Source organism: Microplitis demolitor, chromosome 4 (assembly GCF_026212275.2).
Source record: "Microplitis demolitor isolate Queensland-Clemson2020A chromosome 4, iyMicDemo2.1a, whole genome shotgun sequence".
NCBI classification, from domain to species: Eukaryota; Metazoa; Arthropoda; class Insecta; order Hymenoptera; family Braconidae; genus Microplitis; species Microplitis demolitor.
In genome coordinates, this window is record NC_068548.1 from 15,371,151 (window position 1) to 15,385,546 (window position 14,396).

Below are 14,396 nucleotides of genomic sequence, written 5' to 3' on the forward strand. Positions count from 1 at the left end.
TAAGCATTTCTTTCTCTTACGATATCTCTCGAAAAAATTAACCAATCGAGATGGCTAAGGCGACAATCGATGCGTTTTATTAAATTCTAGAGCTGATTAGATTTTAAAGTCGATCGTTCAACTCGTTTCTGAGAAATCAATAAGAAACTAAAAAAAAAATTTTTTTTTGTACTTATTTAAATATTTTTGAGTCTAATTGATCAATTGATCTGAAATTTTCAGGAAAGTTGACGGCCAACAAGCTCTTTCGATTACCACACAGCAAAAAAGGATATCTTGGCGTAAGAAATTTTTTCTTGCCGCAAGAATATTTCTTGCAATTTTGAATGAAAACGAAAATTTTCTTAGTTCAAGAGCAAAATTTTCTTAAATTTAGTCATCTTGGCATAAGATTTTTTTTTTATTCAACCAATATAATATATGTTCCTTGAAGTAAAAAATATTTTCTTAAAGTGAGAAAAATAAATATTTTGCCCCAATATATAATCAATTGTCCGAAAAGTAAAATATTCTTTCTTGAAGAATAATTTATTTTGAATCGAGATGATCTGTGACTCGAGTCAAGAATTAAAAGTACTCGATTCAATGGTAAGAAATATCTTGGCTTAAGTATTTGTTGTGTTGCGGCAAGTAAGCGTAGACGTTTGAACCAACAGCAACTGCGCTCACGGCTCAACGCAAAAATTCTCTTGGGAAAGCTAACTGTACCATACTAAAGTGGCGGTCGTTTAGACTCTACATTGTACAGTATGCTAACTAGATATGGGTAAAGTGAACGAATGTTCAGGAAATGGTCGGGTAGCATAACTGGTAAAGCTCTCGCGTGATGCCGAATCGGTCTAGGTTCGATTCCTACCATGAGCAAACAATTTATTTTTCTCAATTCCTTCATAAGCCATTTAATCGAGAGAGTTTATTCCTTATCCTCTCTACTGCTGTATTGCCGTGTTCTAAATATACGCACACACTTTCCTGCTTGACAATATTTAATATTTATATTAGGTTAGATTCACTGAAAAATATAGGTCGATATATTTTTTAAGTAGAGTCATTTATTTTCTTGAATCGAGACTAGAATTTTTTTAAGTCAAGAAAAAAAATCATCAATGGGAGAATTTTATGTCTTCCGTTAAATAAATATTTACATGATTCAAAAAAAGTTATTTTATTAAGCTAAGATTATAATTTATTCAAATCAAAATTAAAATTTTCTCATTACAATAGACCGTTGTCTTGAGTCGATAATGTAGTTTTCTCAAACTGAGAGTAAATGTTCTTCTGCCACGCAAAAAAAGTTCTTGGTTTGGGATGTTGATATACATTGTGAGATTGTGACAATTTACTATACTCACCAATCAAGACAGAAAAGTATCTTGTTTTGATAGTTTTTTTTACTTGGTTAGAAACAAAATAAATTTGACTTAAAATATAGTATATTACATACCTAGGGAAGTAAAGTAAGAAATGTCTCAGATTACATGTAATTGTTGGCCGAGGCGAAGCCGAGGTCAACAAATATGTGATCTGAGGCTTTCTTATTTACTTTCCGAGGAGTGTATACTATTTTTCGCGTCGACGGAGGCGGAAAGCGGCAACTTCGTTTTGCACAGCGGGACGAAAGTTGACGCTTTCCGCCCGGAGGCGAGAAAAATATTCTTAAACCAAGATTATTTAACTTGAATTAAAATTTAATTATTCTTGATACAATATTTTTATAATATTAGTCGAAGAAAATTTTCTCGGATTTAAAAAACTCAATTACTCAGCCCAAGAATAAAAAAATGAAGGCAAAAATTATCTTGGGCCAAGTCAACTTTTTTTTCTGTGCACAAGAACCCATTCAAATCGGTCCTTTAATTAAAAAGTTATAGACTGCTCACACACACACACACACATACATACATACAGATACTTGGACATCATTCTGAAAATAGTCAGGATAGCTTCCTAGGACCTCAAAACGTCGACATCTGATGAAATTCGATTTTCGAAAATCGGAGTGAAAACAATAACTTCCCGAAATTTTGAAAATCATCGATTTTCTTAGCGAGAAGTTAAAAATTAATTGGTAATGAACAATTATAAGTAATAAAGAGAAAAGAATAATTACTAAAAAATTATAAATTACTAATGTTAATAATATTATTTAATAATTTTAAATTAAGTTTTTTTTTTAATCTTCCGATTTCATTGTATAGTTACGCAGTTGAAATATAATTTTTATAATAAAAAAAAATTTGATTAAATAATTTGATTATTTATTTATTAACCATTTCAATTTTACTTAATTATAACTTTATTCTTCAGGCACAGGAATTTTATCATTCGTTTTTTTAACTCTCAGATATAAGTTATTTGATAGCTAATTTTTATTACCGATTTTGGATATGTGTCATGGATTCTAATAATTTATATTGTGGCAGAAAAAATTTCATATAGAAATTTTTATATTTTAATTGCAGTTACATCATGAGACTAATAAGCAATTAAACTTTATGGATATAATTCTATTTCATACTCGATATTTTGTTTTGAATTTTAGAAAATTAAATTATTTGAAATACTGTTCGTGATAACAGCATCGAAACTCAAAGCTTCAATGTCTCTACAGACAGTCGAAAGAAGTTAGAATAATAAATAGTATTTATAGTTTCTGTTTAATTATCAATTGTAAATGACAATTAACGCTGACGCTAAAAGTTGATCACACCATTGGTCTTAAATTTACTTTTTTCTGACTGGCTGCTGATACTGAAATTTCAAGTTCAACTAGTAATGCACTTCAAAAAGAAATTTTCAACAAGACCAAAAACTGGTAAATAATAATATGTCATCTAACAGTACCTGGTATCTAAATTTATATCAGCGGATAAGGTCAAGAGGTTAACAATATTGTAAATAGTTATAGCCACCCGAATTTATCTGATGGTTTAATTATTTCTAATAGAGGCGCTGATTAGAACTTAAATACGAATAGAATTCAAATTTTATAGCTTTTTAAAGTATGAACTAAAATTTTGAATTAGTTATTTATAGAGTAAACAAAGGATGCATCTATTTTAGCCGTAATAGAACGGTATTCTAATACATTTCTAATGCTAAGCAGGGAATGAGTATTGGAATATTCTATTTACAGATGTTTGCTTAGGAATAACAGGAAAAACTAGTCTGTTTACAGCAGGCTTTTGTTTATTGATAACCAAGTTCTAAGATAATTCATGACCAGTAAGGATAGTGAGTAAACTGCTTTAGGGAAAAATAGTCCCTTAAAATGACGTAAGTGCTTCACGAAAAGGTGACGTAACGGACCGTCACATTTTCCTCTACCATAATCAGTTTACTAGAAACTATGACCTCAGCAAAAAGGGAACCCCATTATTCATTTCAAACCGGTTATATAGGCTCATTTGACACGAGTATGACTTTAGTAGTAAACCAATAGCCGTGATAGTAAGTCTCGGACCCGCGTTCGATTTGACTAGCTCGTTTTAATCAAGATGGGGAATCGTAGCTTCAAGACACTCAGCATCGTGGACTTCCTGAAGCTGACTGGTCAGCCGGACTTCTCAAAACTCATTGAAAAAGAGCACGCCCAGGTTTTGACTGTACAATTACCAGGTACTTTTGCTAGTTTTTCAAGACACGAAAATTCATCAAAGAATCGGTATGACGATGTTCCGTGTTGGGATCTTTCTAGAGTCATTTTAAGCCCGCTGAGTGCGATATATGATGATGAAGATTGGGATGAATCACATATAACCACGAGATCTGCAGAAATAGCATCAACTTGCATACATGCAAACTATGTTGATGGATTTATGGAGATAAATAAATTTATTTGCAGCCAAGGTCCGAAGAAAAACTCGTATGAAGACTTTTGGAGGATAGTTTCAGAGCAAGAATCTTGTATTATTGTGTCCCTAACAGAAACAGATGATGAAGATTAAGTGTGTTATGAATATTGGGTCAAAGAAGAGGATTATGAACTAGCATTTGGAAGATATGTTGTAAGAACCCTTGAAATTATAGAAGAGTCTAGTTTTACCAGAACACGATTGCAACTCACTGATGTGAGCAGTGATACTTCACGGGAGATCCATCACTTTTGGTATCCTCACTGGCCCGACTACGGTAATCCTACCAATCCGGCGAAAATCTTAAATCTAATATCGCAAGTGAACCAAAAACGAAAAGAGATGAAAAAGACAGCAGACGCTCAACCGGGACCGATAGTGGTCCACTGTTCTGCAGGAATTGGTCGGACAGGAACATTTTGTACTATAGACAATGCACTATGCCAGTTACGGAAACAAAAGTCAGTGTCGCTTCCGCAGACGGTGCTGAAAATTCGGAAGCAAAGACATTCAAGTGTGTTTCTTCCTGAACAGTATGCATTCTGTTACAAAACACTACGACATGCTTTAATAAGAGAAATAAAAGAAAAATTTTTTTATTAACCGGTTTCACAGCTTGAATTTGTATAAATGTAGCAATCACCTAATTTTTTTTTTAGCTCTTTAGGTACTAAGAGTAATTAGCGGGTGACCTCCTCTAGTTGATTTTGTTTACATAAATATGTTATTTATTAAGATTTATGAAAACTTCCAGTCTCTATTGTACTGATTCCTTTTTTTTATAACGAACTGACTATATCTATTAATGAAATAAAAAAAAACCAGTAACTTTCCATTACGTTTCCGTTAAGTGGTTCATTATTTTTATCAAAAGACAAATAAAGTCTTATCGGGAACACAGTACCCAATTGTTGTCAATAACAAATCCAGGAAAAACCTAATTGTTAACCATTTGAATTATCAATTGAATGCTTATTTAACCTGTGACATTGTTATTCCATTTCGGTCCCGATAATGCGATAGTATATATACGTCCAGTACTGGAAGCGATTTCTCAGACTAGTTCTTTCGTTCCACTGGGCCACAAGTAACGTGCTTTTATTCAAAAGTGATTTTGGTGATACTTTTAAAATGAGAGATTATAATCTTTACGAAATGTTAAGTGCCAGAAATGGGTCGGGGGGTACGTATTTCCACGAGGCTTGTCAAGCAAATTCAATAGCTCTTCTTTGGCGAGCTGCAGAAATGCTAGATGAATCACATCCCAAAATACTGAACATACGTGACTATAATGGTGCCCAGTGCACCCATATAATAGCAAGATCTGACGTCTCATGTTCAATAAATATGATGAATATTGTTTTACAACGTGGAGCTGACATAAACGGACAAGAAGGACTCGCAGGCTTCACGCCACTTCACATATGTGTAAATAAAAAAAATTACGCCCTCGCTGAATGGCTTTGTCAGGCGCCGGGTATCGATGTAGAAGTTGAAAACTTTGGAAAAAAGACGCCATATGATCTCGCTTGCAAGATGGATGATCGTAAAATGATGAAAATTTTGAAGAAAGATCGAAAAAAGTGTGAGCTTCCTTCGAGCACGGGTGATAGTGATAAAAAATCTCACATTTGTCATGATTTAATAAACTTAACCCAAAATTTACATGTGTAATTATAACTGTGATTGTTAATTTTTCTCAATTATTAGGTACAAGTTAATCTAGATAATTACAGACTTAATTTCGTTTATAGTTAAATGTTAAGGCAGCTGTTCAAAAATATATAAATAGATTTATCTAGTGTACTTGTATAGATAATTTTAATGCGCACCAAAGAATAGATGTAATTTGGTTTAATCGATTTATTATTAAAAGGTATACAAAATTATAATATGTTTAATTTAGTCTTAAATCTATGCCAATTCCAAGTCAGATTCCTGTACGATCAAGTTCATTATTCTGCTGTACCGCCTCTGCAAACGCCGACTCCGGGCTTTCATCAGGTACTGCTTCGTCCATAGTGGACAGTGTTCTAGCAAGACCCGGAACTTCTCCTCGTCCACGGATAGAAAATACTGAAAAAGAAATACATAGAGAAATTAACACCACCCTAGGTCAGCAAAGCTCGCCTGAGCTGAGATAAAAACTTTAAACACAAACCTCGAGAATAGAAAGTGTTTTTCCTGCTGAGTCTTTCGGTTCTCGTACTGGCAATACTGTTATGAGCCAGTCTATTGTGCTGGTAAATTCCCATTGCACGGTCAAAAAGAATGGATCGTCCAATCTAATCCACTCAGGTCCTTCTTGCTCATATGACCCCATTTTTAGTTTCTAGCTTCTCAATAAACCTGGAAAAATTTAAAATATTTTAAACACTAGATAATTAAATATATAAACGGTGAGATTCCACTCATCTCTCGGTTAATATTGAAATTTATTAAAAACATATTTTGTACTTACCTTTGAAGTCACCATTACTAGTTGAGGTCTCGCGACCGATTGAACTTTACGTGCAAATAATAACTCATCAGGTTAAAATACAATTAACGTCATTTTAACTTTGGATAGTTTATCTAACTGCAGGTAAAGTTTTAATTAAATTTATTGTTAATTGAAATATAGACCATATATACTTGCAATAAGGTTTGTTTTTAATTAAATGTTTGATAAACCGGGATTTCCATCATTTTATTACTAATGAGGGAAAACAGACCACCGCAAAATATCCATTTTTAGGCATACATGATAACATTGTTCGTGTTAATAAATATAGGTATTTTGTGATAAATATAAATCATACTGCGCTATTGAAACCTGAGTGTTATTTCATGAAGCCTAGTCCTAAAACTATTTTACTCAATTTAATATGATCCTAGACCAAGCCTGATAGAATTTAATCTCGCTAGACAATCAGTTCTAATAATGGAAAGACCTATATGTCATCAATCATAAATTTTCATTGGTTCGGAAATCCAAATACCCTGCTAAAAGGAAATTTTCTACTAGGCAATCGTTCCTCGCAAATGCAGGCAATGAAAGCGGATGTAGCTGACTGCTGGTTTGTTAACATGACTTCACACTTACCTGTTTTAGATTCTTGTTTTCTAAATCTTGACTGTAATCAGCAAGCTTGTTCTGAATTCTTATTCTTATTATTAAAAAAAATCAATCGTCAATAGAGACTTTGATTTATAATTAATTATTATTGATGAATTTTAAAACTTATGATTGTACTTTCTATCGCTTATTATTATTTATTAACTAATACTACAACTATGCCAATTTCTACTTTAAATTTTAGCAAATGAAAGTTTTGAATATTTATTTAAAAGTGATGTTTGAAATCAAAATGTAATTGTTCTTTTTTTCTATTTAATGATTCTATTCTTACTTTACTTATTTTATTTTAAAATACTTAGAGAACAACGAAAATAAAAATCAAATTTAAAACAATTGCAGAAATTCGTAATAAAAAAATAAATAAATAATAGTAATTAAAATTATAAATAATTAAATTTTAAAATAAACTGTGACAATTACACAAAATTCCAAAAATATAGTGATTTATTTTTCATATATACAATATTCATATATGTAATAAAAATAAATTAATTACATTAATAATGACAATTTAAAATTACGACTTATAAACTACGAATTTATTACAAGTAACTTATATATTACAATTTAATTTTTGAAACCAAACTAAAATTAATTTTTTTTTTATCTTACAATGACTGTATTATATTCTTATTAACACTACACTCATGAAAATGATTCAAAATGTTACAGACTTAATAATATTAATTAAAAATATTCCTATAAATATATCATTGAAATTTTTTTAAATCTTCATTAGTCAGTAATTTTAAAATACTCCTCGTAAAAGTACTTGGAAGTTGAATGTCATTGTAAATATCATCAATTACACTAATAGCATTGGATAGCAATTGTTTCCGTCCTAATGCTTTTCTCAAACGATAAGCAATCATTCCACCGTATAGTGGAAAAAGAGATTCATTGTTCAAATTTAAAATAGCACTATCACTAACATAGTGCTATTTTAAATTTGAACAATGAATCTCTTAAAGTATCACTAACATACTTTAAACTTAAGGCTAATTTGTGTTCACATTTATTACATAGAACATTATGAAATGTGACATTACTCGTATCAATATATGTCATCTTTAGTTTTTCAATTTCGCTTATGCACTGACCGCGCGATTCACCAAATTTTCCACTATCTACGACTGCTAAATTTTCTTTATCAATGTAACAATTCGTCGCACTGAGTTTGGCAATATATTCAGTAATTGTGTCTTTAACTTTTTGTGAATGATTCTGTCGTAAAGCAAATGCTGTTTTACCACTAGCGTTTTTTAGATTAATATCAACACCAGCATTAAGCAGTTGTCTTATGATATTACCGTCGGTCGAGAAAAATGCGTAATGAAGCGCTGAAAAATTTATACGCTGTTACTATATTTATATCAACCATGCTATGTGTTAAGATTAATTCTACTGCTTCCGAATTTTGGGATTGTACAGCAATATGTAGAGGACTTTCATTTAAAAAACCACTACCACTTACACTATTAACATTTGCACCGTATGCCAGAAGAAGCTCGATAATTGGTAAGTTTTCTTTAGTAATAGCACATATTAGTGGTGTTTCAAAATGATGAGTCTCAAGGCTTGGATCAGCATTATTTTTTAAAAGTAGTTCTACAATTTTTTCATTACCTCGATCAACAGCAATTTGTAACGGTGATTTGCCAAAACAAAAATCATAAGTTTCCAACATCGCAGTCTCAATGGCATGTTTTTGTAATAAAAACTTATTTTCTTCAAGATTTAGCTCAGCTCTATACAGGTAATGAACCAAATCAGAGTCCTGAATTAGCAGAGTATTAACGTCTGCTCCGTAGTTGATGAGGCTTTCAATTATACCCAAGTTCTCCGTTATAACAGCAATGTGAAGAGCTGTACCCCAGTATTTACTTCTTGAATTCACATCAGCTTTCTTGCGGAGCAGATAATCCACCAATTTTTCATCATTATTGAAAGCTGCTATATGAAGCAGCGTAAAACCACCCATGACTGGAACCACTGTATTGATATTTTCGATATCTATTTGTTTGATGAAGTTGTCAACGTATTCGCAGTTAAATATTGAACGGATTAATTCCATTGTAGTGAGTAATTTAATTAATAATTGTTGACTTTTAAGTAAGGACCTTCTAAGTTGATTAACTTTGGCACTGTACTGTGAAAGTAACTATTCACTTTGTAATAAATTCAAGTTAAATTAACAACGATCACTGATTCTATGTTTGTAGTTTTGTGACGAGATTGACTGTACGACTGATCGTCTCAAGATCGAAAACGGTTTTGAATGATGTTGTCTATGGTACCTTCGACCTTAAAAAAATCCCCCCAGATAATTACTTTCTCCCCCACTCTTAAATATCTGTGGTCATAATTCAGGAAGGGAGGGGCAAAAGGGAGTCCTTAAGACGCGTTTTCATTTGTTTCCCTATTCGCACTCAACTGGATAAACGATACTATCTCTGTTACACTTGTACATTAAATAGGAACTTTGTCCAAGCTTTTCTCGTAAACAAATGGAAGTTATCAAAAAATTCAAGTGCACTTCGCTAGTTCGTAGAGTAAAACATCGGGTCTGTGTCTTTATTTTGCGTTTAGAGCTTTTATTTCAGAGAAAAGCTGGGACAAAATTATCTGAAAACCGTTCTTAAGGAAATACTGAGTTTTTGGGGGCTCAGATAGGAGAAGAAGGGAGGGGAATCCTTACTTTCGGTCTCAATATACCACATTTATTAAAAATTAAAAATCTTTAAATTTGGGGCAAAATGGGTCGTGAAAAAAAGATTTGACATTTGCTCTTTTTACCCCTTTTATTTCTGCTAGTTTTCTACCATGTGTTCGTCATTAAAATGCTCCAACAAAAAAATTTTTATTTGGGGCAACATGGGCCCTCTGAGAAATCTACTAAAATTCGGTTATTATTTTATTTCATCTGAAAGCTACTAATTAATAAATTTTTCAGAACACTGAATTTTTGCGCTTAATTATTTTAATGTTTTGCATACAGATAAATTGAACGGACTGGGGCATACACGAATTGTAAAAAAAAAGTTTCATTTTTAACTTCCCGCTTAGAAAATTGTAAATTTTCAAAAATTCAGGAAGTTATTAGTTTCCGTCCGTTTTTCGAAAATCGAATTTTTCGGAGGAGAAATGGAGTACCTGTAAAGTATCTGGGAATAATATTCAGTATGTATATATGTCAATTAATAGTACACAATTGTAGTTGGATACACGTTTTAATGTGAATTAACGAGAATACAATAGTCAGCAATTTGCATAGTCTCCAAACGCCACACTCGGGGTCTTACAATCGACTGACTCCTGTGGCGTACCTTACAATATAAAACTTAGTTAACTACGGGGACATCTATCGAACATTACAATCCTTCCCTTTTAATTTTTAACGTTTCCAATGATTAACAATTACAAATTTAATCTATCAGGTGCCCTAGATATACGCTGCGATCTACGAATTGGATTTTCCATCTTAACTTTAGTAGAACCCGTGTTATTTGACGTTACATTCTGGCGTTTATGTGCTGATTGGTTATTCATCACAACAGGCGTTTCACACACACCATTACAGTTATCATTCGTTGCGGTCGGTACCATATTTTGATACAGCTTCGTTACATCCGTAGACTCACGTGTCACACCTAGCATAACCCGTTCCTTCTCGGTTTCACTATCTTTATAGTTTCGACTACAAACTCTCATTTGATTAACATGTCTTTTCCAAATCGACACACCAGTATCAACTAGATACGTGACAGGGCTTAATTGAGAGTTAATACTCGCAACTAGCCATGAACTCGTTCGATAATCTTTGACCATGACCCGTGAACCAACATCAAAATTGACCCTTCGATTACCCGTGTAACAGCGCCTTCGTGCATCTAACTTCTTCTTAACATGTTCTCGAACGTCCGGTCTAATTAAATCTAATATGGTTCTAAACTTACGACCCATTTGTAATTCCGCAGGACTTACCCCTGTGGTCGCATGAGGAGTTGCTTGACAATAAAACAAGTATTTCTTCAGTGCTTCATTTTTATCATACCCAGATTTTAACATTATTTTAAATTTATTCTTAAAAGATCTAACCGCGTTCTCAGTGGCTCCGTTAGACGCTGGGTGATATGGTGCTGTTCTAATGAGGACAACTCCATATTTGCTAACAAATTCTGCGAAATCTGCTGAATCAAACGCAGGCCCGTTGTCGGAAACAATTTTATACGGAAGGCCCCACGTAGCAAAATAATCTCTTAACATAAATACTGTTGTTTTGGTTGTGATTATAACCGGGCAGCGTTGGTTTACGACATGAGAGTGCGGCTCTCTCGCTGTCTCAGTCTTGATTTGGTCTTTCTCTATCTTTCTCATCGCAGCCTGATTGCCGAGTTTGGCTGAGCTAGGCGTTAGACCACAAGGGATGATTCCACGCAGCAGGTGACTGTAAATCGGTCATGTGCGCATAATTAGGTAGAGGTCATCGGAGGTTGGGGCCTAAGACGACTAGATAAAAGAGACGATTCAAGTGCAGGCGAAATTCAAGCGACACTCAAGTTCAAGTGTTCGGCTAGATAGTCACGCTGAAGTCAATCTATTGATTCCATAAAATTATTAAATTCGTCCTAGTGATTAATTTTGATACAAGGGGTTTACGAAAACCAAAATTCGTTAAGTTTTTTTCGTGAAGTGATTTGCCACAGTGTCAAGCACCAAGTCCATCAACAGCCCAGGAACTGGAAAGGAAGTCACACTAGGATTCGCCATGCAGCGACGCCCGATTCCTGCAGTACGTCCTACTCAATAAAATCCAGATAAGATTTATAATAAATTTATTACTATTTATCTCTCTTCAACGCGATCTAGCGTAAATAATTATTAGATTTTATTTTTCCCGTGTTCATTAAGCTTGGTGCGTTAAATAAATTTATTTCATTGTCGCTGAACACTTATTTATTTCTAAAGGAATTAAATTAATAAGCAAAGGGAAATTTTGTATATATTGAGAATTTGGTTAAATAAAATTTGTTATATAATAATTGAATTAAGCCTAAAAATTACTTTCATCACCAGTGCCTTTAGAATAAGTTAAATTTCAGCCGCGTGTCCGGTCAAGACGAGTCGACCCATCTCTGAGATCTATTTCCCGCATTTCAGAACCAGCGATATAATAATTATAAGTTATATTTATATTTAATAAATTAGTATTAATCAATTATTTAATCGGGAAATTATTTAACTGTGGTTCGTGGCTACTGGACACGAAGTAGCCAAAGGTCACCGTTATATGATATCTTTGACAGCACGTATATCGACCCATTTCGAAAAATCGTCAATAATTACTAAATACATTTGTGATTCGATAGGTCCAAGGAAATCTAAATAAAGCCTATGGTTAGGTGCATCGGGCCAGCTCCAAGAATGTAGATGAACTCTAGGCGGGTTATTCGCGTTCTCCAGACAAAACTTGCAAGACTTACATATTTCTTCAATATCAGAGTCAATTCTTGGCCACCTCACAAACGACCTAGCCATGGCCTTCATTTTAACAATACCAAAATATATACTATGTAATTCTTTTAATATCTGTTTTTGTAACGCTTTGGGTACCACGACACGATGGCCCCACATAATACAGTCAGTTTCAATTGATAATTCACGAGCTCTATTTTGATATGGTATTCATTATCAATTTTACTCGCCCAGCCATTCTTAATAAATTGAGTAACCAACCGTAGCACTCTATCTTTACAAGACTCCCTAACTAATGTCTCATAATCAATAGTTATTACGTCATCTAATACATAATTTAGGTACGTGTACTCGGGCGGTTGGACATCCTGGTTATTAATCGTCTCAAACTCAGACTTAACAGAATTATTACTAGCTCTGGACAGAAAATCAGCTGTTTTGTTATCGATTCCCTTAATATATTTGATTTCAAAGTCATACCCCAATAAAATCACAGCCCACCTTTGGAGTTGGCTAGCAGCCATGACTGGGATCCCCTTTTTCGGCCCAAAAATATATATTAAGGGCTTGTGATCGGTCTCTAACATGAAATGTCTCCCATACAGGTATTGGTGGAATATCTTGACTGCAAAAATAATTGCTGAAGCTTCCCTGTCAATTTGAGAGTATCCTCTTTCAGCTTTCGTCAATGATCTTGAAGCAAAAGCAATTGGTCGATCAATCTTATTCGGTAAAACATGAGCAATGACTGCACCCAGACCGCACGGAGACGCATCGCACGTGACTTTAACTGGCAATTCTGGGTTATAATGCATTAACACTTGTTGCGAGCATAGACAAGCCTTAACTTCATCAAATGCTACTTGTTGTACTCTACTCCAGGACCACGCATGATCCTTTCTCAACAGTTTGTACAGTGGTTCGACAATACTCGAATAGTTCCGAATAAATTTTGCATAATAATTAACCATTCTTAAAAAAGCGCGTAATTCCGATTGATTACTAGGAACAGTAATATTAGAAATAGCTAAAGTTTTTTTTATCAGAGATGCTAATTCCATTTTTACCAACAATAAAACCTAAAAATTCAACTTGATTTTTATTAATTTCACGTTTTTCTTTCCATAACGTTAAGCCGCATTCTTTTAATTTATTCAAAACCGCTTTTAATCAACTATCGTGTTCTTGTGCACTCGTATTATATACAAAAAGATCATCGTAAAATATCTTAACCCCTTCAAACCCTTTGAATTGGTTCTCAAGTTCACTCTGAAATATTCCCGGTGCTGGTGATACCCCAAAGCATAGACGATTATATCCGAATAATCCCAAATGTGTGGCTATTACAACTAATTCTTTCGATTTATCATCTAATTCAAGTTGCTAGTAAGCATCTGATAGATGTAATTTTGACGCACGTTCTATTTTTTTTACTGCTGACAGTAAATCTTGAATTCTAGGTATCGGATGCTTGTTTTTCTTTAACCATGGATTTAGCGTAACTTTAAAGTCACCGTATACACGAATCTGACTATTTTTCTTAATAATTGGAACTATTGGAGTTGCCCAATCACTATCACTGACTGGAAATAAAATACCTTCATTAACTAATCGATTAATTTCTTTTTCAACTTTATCTTTGAGTGCATATGGCAATGGTCTAGGCTTGCAACAAGTCGGTTTTGCATTATCTTCCAATTCTAGTTTAATTTTTCGCTTATTATACTTGCCCAGTTCATCTGTAAATACTAATTTAAATTCCTCCATGATTTTTTCATTCCTAATCTCCTCCCCCACAAATTTAAACCCTAGTGTTGAGTTTGAGTCGATTGATCCAAGAAGCTCCAACTCCCGTATCCAGTCACGTCCAACAATCGGATTGCTATCACCCTGAAATACATAAAACTTTAGTTCATACGTTCTATTCTTATACTCAACATTTACCA

At 33.5% G+C, this 14,396-nt stretch overlaps 2 pseudogenes; both read left to right on the plus strand.

Annotated features, from left to right (window-relative positions):
• Positions 1–3,497: 3,497 nt before the first annotated feature.
• Positions 3,498–4,457, plus strand: LOC103573033 (tyrosine-protein phosphatase non-receptor type 9-like; annotated as a pseudogene).
• Positions 4,458–4,868: 411 nt separating this feature from the next.
• Positions 4,869–5,998, plus strand: LOC103573041 (NF-kappa-B inhibitor cactus-like; annotated as a pseudogene).
• The last annotated feature ends 8,398 nt before the right edge of the window (positions 5,999–14,396 follow it).